The sequence below is a fragment of the Galeopterus variegatus genome, unplaced genomic scaffold, assembly GCF_000696425.1.
Source record: "Galeopterus variegatus unplaced genomic scaffold, G_variegatus-3.0.2 Scaffold223, whole genome shotgun sequence".
NCBI lineage: Eukaryota > Metazoa > Chordata > Mammalia > Dermoptera > Cynocephalidae > Galeopterus > Galeopterus variegatus.
This window is the reverse complement of record NW_007726334.1, coordinates 685,930-694,203: the sequence shown is the minus strand read 5'-3', so window position 1 is coordinate 694,203 and position 8,274 is coordinate 685,930. Positions and strand designations below refer to the sequence as shown.

Sequence of the window (8,274 nt, the reverse complement as noted above, 5' to 3'; positions counted from 1 at the left end):
GCCCAATAAGCATTTCTTTTTAACAAGAGGGAATTTATACCATTTCTTTTTCCTCCCTGATATTATATTTCATTGCACAACTTTTTAAATTAAGTTTTCTCATTTTTTTAATTAAAGGTCTGACATCAATATTGTAAATGTCTGTTCGACACTCCTTTGCTTGCACACCCAGGACAAAGTGTGAGCAGTAAGCTTTTCTGCATAAACTGATTCAGGAAAGGCAATTTTGAAAAGGAGGTTAGCACAGAGAACCACAAACATGTGCTCAGCAGATTTGGTTTCAGGTGTTAATAGACAAATGGCAAATGAGTAGGATTTGGAAACTGCTTCCATTAACACCCTCCAAGCCTGCCCACCCACGGAACCTTGGTGTGTTCCAGGAATGTGCGTGGCCCAGTTTGTAAAAATCATCTTGGTAGCTCCAGATCTTCTCCTTTTAATTCTCCAGATAGTTTTATTTATTCACTGGAGGTTCCTCTTACCCTTCAATCCCTTTTCCCCTCTCCTCGCACGTCTCCTTCCTCTTTTTTCCTCTCCCTGTTTTATTTTTTATATTTCTTACTCCCCTCTCCTCTAACTCTTCTCTTAGAGATCCTTATTTTCTTCATCTCTCCAACTCTTCTTTTTTCTATTTTTGCTTTCTATGAATTTCTAGTCTCTTGTCTGGCAAGAATAACATACACAATGTCAACATATTATTACATTATATAGTTATTTTAATATTTATAATTTTTATAACTTCTGCAAGTTTTACATGCCTCATCAATATAAAAAGCAGAGAAGTTGTATATTTTTTTATTTCTGTCTTGAAAAATACTGAAATGTTTGTGTTATTTGTACATAGTCTGTAACTGATTTTTCATGTGCTAAACGGAAGGGACCAGCTCTTAACAACTGGCATCTTAATGTGAGGCACACATTTATCAAACGCAGGGCGCTAACCCTGCTTTATAGTATCATATCATGTATTTGGCAGTGACTCTGAACAGGAGAAAACACAAACATTTTTTAAATTTCTGGATTTGTTTTCCTAGTTGTCTCTTCATCCATTTTTAAATTACTATACTTGAAGTAGTCATTTCAATAAAATGATTTTACTTGCTAATATCTATTTTGTACTTGGATAAAACTCAGAAAGAGAGAGAGCAAGCACATATGAAATGTGTGCTGGGATCAGTCCCATAAAAAGACTCGGAGTCAAGGTTGCAGGTGTATCCTGAGATGTATGTCTAGGGTCAGATTCAGCAAAAGGAGAGTAAACGTGTGGAAGCAGAATTGGCCTCACCGAGGAAATGAGGGAGAGGGATGGGAGTTCATTTGTCTCTCAGGACCATCTGCCTCTTGGGAGCAGAAAAGCCATGAGCAGGAAGGAAATGGGTCATTTGCTTGGGCACCTGGAACCTTTTGGGACCTGAGGACTACTGCAGGAAGTGTCCCCTCTCTATCCCCTGGCCTGAAGTTTGGGCCTCTGCTCTACACACAGCCCCAGCAGCAGCAAGCACAGGGGGTGTGAGGGTGGGGGCACTCCTGAAGAAAGAGCAAAGGGTCCCAGGGTGATCCGAGCGCCATACCAGCTGTGACTACCAGGACACTGACCATGCCAAAGACCAGGGGAGGAGCGACAGCAGCAAAATGGCTCTGTAGGGGAGAAGTGAGTGACTTAACCACCTGGGGACTGCAGCAGGAGCACTGCCCATGCCCTCAGCCCTGTCCCTTCTCTTTTTCTTTTATTAAACCACTTTATTGAGGTATGATTGACAAACAAAAAGCTGTACAGATTTAATATATACAACTTAATGAGTTTGGAGATAAGTGTATACCCATGAAACTAGTACCACAATCTATGCCAAAAACATATCCATCACTTCCAAAAGTTTCCTCCCTCTTTCTCTGTATTTTTCTTTCTTTTGGTGATAAGAAAATTTAACATAAGATTTACCCTCTTAGCAAATTTTTAAGTATTCAATACAGTAGTATTGTTACCTATAGGCAATATGCTATACAGTAGATCTCTAGGACTTAATTATCTTGTATCCAAAACTCTGTACCCTTTGACTAATATACCTCCCTGTTTCCCTCTCCCAGGATGAACCTGGAGGACATCATGCTAAGTGAAGCCAGACACACACTAAAAACAAATACTATACGATACCACTTAAAGGAGGAATCTGAAATAGTCAAACTCGCAGGAGCAGAGAGTACTATGGTGGTTGCCTTTGTCCCCTTTCTTGATACTCAATCAAGGACAGAAAGAAAAGCCTGGTTTCCAGCAGTCACGTGGGCAGGGGCTCCCCAGAGAGGCCTGGACTCCTTGCCCTTGTCGTATACCCACTCTACACCTCCTCAGTGGTCCTCCTGAGGCCAATGGCAGAAGATTCCTCTGTTATAGCTGGACAAACATACTGGCAGACAAACAACCAAACCTGCCCAACCAGTGCATGGATCTTTACCATTGAGCTTCCATTCCTTGTCGCTAACCTTGCAAGGTCTGAAAGCTGACCTCAGGGCACACACATTTTCAGATCAGGAGAGAATCCCAAAGAGCCCCAAGTCACTATTTTTCATTATTTTTAGACTGTAATCTCTTTTACTATCCACATAATATCTCAACTGCACCCCCATAGAATATTAATCATCTTGTCATTTTTGCGTTACAAAAATGTTACCAGGTATACTTCATTTAGATGTGTATATTTTACATATTTCACTTTTAAATTTATTTAAAATTACTTTTTAACATTATTCATTACAAATAAAGAGTAGTTTTGACATTTTCCCATTAATAAATGCTGCATGTTGTTTAATTTACTTAAACTAATTAAATATGAAAATGCATGTGATTTATAGACAAATAATTCATAATGATGTGGCATATTTGGTTAGGGACCTAAAAGGTATCAGAAATGTAGATCAAAGTATTTCTGCATTAAAAACTGTTTTCAAGATTTGGTGTTTGAAATTTTTGAGTTGTGAGTTTCAAAGTTAGCTGGTTTATTTTATAACTTTCACATATCTTTCTAACTGAAGAAATTAAAGATAACTTGTGATTTACAAATATGCTTCTGCAATTACCATACTGTAATGTTTGGATGTGTGGTTCCCTGAAAAAAATAAATGGTCAAATTAGCTAGTCATTACTATACTTTTTCTTTGCACATTGTTTTTTTTATAAAGTACTGTGGACAGCTCAGTGCTTAGTGAGTGTTGACTGAGTGAATGCAACGTGTTGAGAAGATCAGTCAGAAATACGTGTGCAGAATAGGAATGTGCTCTGCCTTTAACCATGGACTGAATACAGGTCTACATGGAACAACATGTGCTAGATGGATCCCATCTGCCTCTCCAGTCCCACTCTACATTCTTCTCTACCCTATGTCCCGTTGTAAAAATCTGGCTTTTATGGATTGCTTCAGCAGAGTCTCTTGTGCTCTGGTTTCCACTGGGTGTGACCACTAAAATTGAAAGTAAAGAGGGATATTTATTCCCTCTGCTGGTGGGTCACCTTGGGCTGGCTGCATCTTGTGACTAAAGGTCACAGCTCCGTCCTCTCCATCTCCTGCCTCTTCAGCCCTGGCTTGATCATGGCTCTCTGCCATTACTAGCCTCAGCATTCTTCACTAGCCTTTGTGGTTTCCCAACAGTCTGCTCACACATTTTTAAACATTCTCTTTATTAAACTCTCATCAAATTATATAATCTGAGTGCGAGTGTTTCATCTCTTTTCTGCCTCAACTCCGACTCTTACATAATATAGGATTATGAATGACAACAATCTAAAACTAAGGAATGGTCATAAACTTGGCATTCTGAGGTATTTGACTAATGTTAAAGAAACTGAGCAACTGAATCATGAGTTCTCTCATCTGACATCCATTACAAGCCACACACACTCAGCCAAACACATATTCAGGCTCAAGAGAAAATCAGTCCAAGTACTTATTGTTGATTTAAAAAGTAGAAATTGAAACCATAAACACTCTTTAGCCATAAACACTAAAAATCCCCAAAGTTTATAAACCATCAGTTGAAAAAAAATGTTTTGCTAAATAAAATTATTATTTTTCACTCCATCTCAATGAGTAAATTATGGAATAGTGTGTGTGTGTGTGTGTGTGTACGGGGGTGGAATAGGGTTTAGAAGTCTATGGATATATATGAATATACAACCCTACTGATGAAAATTATGTATAGCACCAAGGTTTAAAGTGAGTTTTTAATCACTTAATCTTTAACTGGAAATAGAGTATTAGCTTTCTTCTAGTCCACGGTAGAAACTGGGTTCCAAAAAAGGGTTATTTATTATCTGGCAAGGAAACACAGATCGATGACCATCCCATCCCATAATTGCTGAGTCTCTAAGAATGCATGAGCAGCTAGATTACAAACACAAGAGATGACTATAATAATTCAGTATTATGGGAAGGTTACTTGAAGGGCTGGGATCACTGACTTTCCCACTGATAACCGTGATGTGCAGAGAGCTGTGAGCAGTCCAAGACAGCCGCCTGAGAACACTGGGCAGGAGACAGGACCACAGCAACCCAGGGCACCAACAGTCCAGTTCTTCCCACTCGGGTGACCATGCCAACATAAGATGAAGCCAGAAAAGGGAGTGCAATATGACACTGGGGAATGCTCATCACAAAATATATTGTTTATTGATTTTCTTTTAATAAAATTCCTCCAACTCCATTATGGCTTGAATTGTTGAAGTGATGCCAGCTACTAGGCTGTCCAGTAAAGATATTTTTCCAAAGTGAAGAACCTATTTATCCATATCCTTCCTACTCTTCACATCTCTGACCCCAAAATTGGCTGTCTGCCTGTCTGTCTCTTCTCTCCTACACACACATACACACACTCATGGGAAAGTTATAGTCTACAATCCACGAAGAGAAAATCCAGGGCCCCAAGGCAACACCATAGAGGGAAGAGGTAGATGGGCCAACAGAAAGAACGTCACGTGAGACTAGAGGCGTGACTTCCTTTACGAACACGTAGAAAGGCTAGCAGGAATATTTCCACTCTCCACTTCCTCCTCATCTTCTTCGTTTTATCTCATGCCCCTTTCAACCTATTTTGTTCGTCCTCTTTGCAAGCTAAAAGGGAACAAGCTGAGAGCCCCTGGGTTGAAGTGGAAGAAATAATACTAGTTCCAGTGGAGGACCACGCTCTTGTGGCTAAGGTTGTAGCCTTCTGCAGAAGAACTTGGTAACCAATGGCTACAGCATGATACTTTCTTCCCAGGCACTGGGCAAGACAGCAAAATTAATGAAACATTTTCCAAGTCTCCCTCACCCTCCACAACCCCACCTCAGGCAGCCACCGTTTCCTTGGACCCCTTTATTGTCAAAAGTGCCATACTGGTCAGCTCCCCCCAGTTTTTGAATGAAGTCACATGAATAAATAAGTTAATAATTGATAATGAATATATTCTCCTAAATTGTCTTGCTTTCTGCCAAATCAAAACTTCCCTCTACTGATGCCTATCAGCTTATTATTGATGTCACTTAGAAAAAAATCTTTACAGTGTGATTCACCACCAGCTTAACCCTCCCAGAGGATGCTGGCATCCCTAAAGTAGATCTTTGTACACTGGAAAAAGCCAAATGGTTAGAGTCAGTAACACGTGGGATGTATGGAGTTTAGCAGCATACAGTTGTAACACCCCCACCCCTGCCCTGTCTCACTTTTCCAAGTGGCACTGCATGCTGAGGGGCCTTTCACATGTCACAGCACAAGAGAGAGTAGACATAAACAACCACAAAGTCAGAGGGCATCTCTTTCCAGGAACTAGATCATGTCCTCAGAGAGCAACACATTTCTAGCTTCCGACCATGTTATCATAAACAGTTCTGCCCAACCCACAATCACATCTCAGCAAAAGTAGTGTTTCTCAACAACCTATTGATTTGTTATTACTGATCAAATATATAAGATGGGCCAGTAGTCCTCATGAGGGAGTTTTAACAAAATAGGAAAAGTTATGTTTTCAAAAATCAACAAGCAGGAAATTCACTGTAAGAATGCATCCCTCTCTCTTAAAATGGGCTAATTCCTTTTATTAAGACCACTGGCTTTTGCAGTGAGTTCTAGAACCACTAAAACACATCTTACAGAAAGGGAATCTGCAGAAATAAGGTCTTTCAGAAAGGAATTGATGTACTGAACATCGGATGTGGGGACAGGACTCATCTGCCTCAGGTGCTTGCAAAGGCCTGAGGAGCCTCCTGCTACAGCCATGGGGTGACTGGGCCCTTACCTTACCACACTGCTTACATTTTCCCTCCTGCCGACGCCTGTGCACCCAGTGATGACGTACAAAATTCTGTGGGAAAACAAAATTAAATGAATATGTTTTAATTGGCAAACCTCAATATTCATTTTTTGATGTTTTAAGACTATAGATTTATGCAAAACATAATCTAAACCCATAAAAGCACAAAAACCAATATGTGTACTTATGACTTATTTGACAATAAACATGAATCCACCAGAAAAAATGAAATTAATTCTTTATCCCTGGTGATCTTTCCTATTGGTAGCTTCTCCTTATCACGCCTCCTTCCATGGCTTCCTGGTGGCAAGCAGACCTCCAGGTGGCTGCACTTTGCTTCCTGCCTAGTAAAACACTGCAGATCTGTGAACACGCTAGAGGACCACGGGCTGGGAGGTAAATGAGGCAGGTGAAAGAAGCACCCAAAGAGAAGGGACAAGGGGAAGGGGAGATGCTGAAACAACAAAGTCAGTTTAACAAATACATGTTTAATGCTTTATATATGCCAGGCAGGCCCTACAGTCAACATTCTAGCTAGAAAGAATTTAAGGAAATCAAATTCTCAGAAAGAAATAGATCTCCTGATTTGGGACATAAATGTAAGAGTTTTTCACTCTATAAAGTGAAGGAAGAGTAAAGCTGCAGAAAAGAAATGTTAAAAAGACAAGAGAAGTGGGCATATCAGTGATGTCTTTGTAATAATACTGTGTTGAAGCCATCCTCGGGCACCTTGAACTACATTAGTTTTGGAGGGCTAGTCATGTCTTAGACTGTGGGAAATGCAGAAAGTCCTTCTCTTTCCAAGTACATCACGATCACCCCCAGGCAGAGAGTCAAGCAGCCCCCTGTCCTCTAGCTGTTTGGGTGCATTACAAGAGAAGTCGTCTTCAGGACTAAGGACGCAGGTAAACCCTAATAACTTACACACAATTCATCCTTCTTAGAACAATATACCCAAAATTCTTCCCCATTTTTTTCTCTTGCCCTTTTCTGAGAAAATCCACCTTACATGATACTAATATGTCTATTGTAGGATCTGGCCATAATCTATATTTACCCTTTTAAAGGCTCTTTAATATAATATTTAGTCATTCAAAAAATTTTTACTAAATGCCTACTTTCTATTCTAAGTACTGAAAGACACAGAAAATAGATCAGTGTTGAGAGAAAAAAACAAAGTTTCATCAAGACATGAAATTCAAAGTGACAAGAATACCTCCAATAAGTATTAGCATTATCAGTACCAAAATGCCACCTCTAGTTCGACCCTGCATGGGAGGGGTGGCTGGGCAGAAAGGACAGTGCGTGCAAAGGCAGGGGGGCTAGGCCAGTCCAAGTGCCATGTCTGTGCAACAGGATTATTAGAAATTCCACTGTGCTCCCTGCTCTAGCACCCAGAACATCCCTGTGACTTCCAGCTGCTGGGCAGCCAGCTGCATGTCCCGAGGTTGCCTGTGGTGGGTGGAGGTGGATGCAGACACCAGGCATGGGGAGGAGGATCCGAGCCATGGAGCACATGCTCAGTGTCTCTGGAATGTCAGGGAATGCAGTGGGGTGAAAACCTGTGCAGAAATAGACCAAAACCCATGATGAGCACTGCCCAAGGATGGGGTTCCCAGTCCACTGCAGAGACTAAACAAGATAGTGAGGTTCACCTTCGGTGAAACTATGGACTGGGTTTCACCTGACATGAGGGGCAGTAAAGGCACAAGAGATCACGGGTAGACTGCTCCATGCAAGGAGGGTAGCAGAACATGGCACAGAAGCAAAGAAGTCAAAGGCTGGAAGCCCAGGCATCTCTGACCTGCTCTCGGAGTTGGTGCCAACCACAGTGGGCACATTGACCTGAAGTTACTGTGGCTGTATTAAAAATTTTAAAAAGCAAACTTAAATGCATTTTCTTCTAATAGGGCAATGCAGAAAAGAAGTCTGGAATACCTAAGAAGCTGTTCAAAGATGCGCCAACACCGTCATTTGGTGCTGTTTGAATCACTGTT

The 8,274-nt window shown here is 40.9% G+C and overlaps 1 protein-coding gene across 1 annotated transcript in view; it reads right to left on the bottom strand.

Moving 5' to 3' along the window:
* DGKI (diacylglycerol kinase, iota) overlaps positions 1 to 8,274 on the bottom strand; it is a gene marked incomplete at its 3' end in the record, with an annotated part of 182,455 nt that overhangs the window by 125,554 nt on the left and 48,627 nt on the right. Inside the window, exon 5 of the mRNA XM_008566126.1 lies at positions 6,263 to 6,328. The remainder of the gene's footprint in view (positions 1 to 6,262; positions 6,329 to 8,274) is intronic.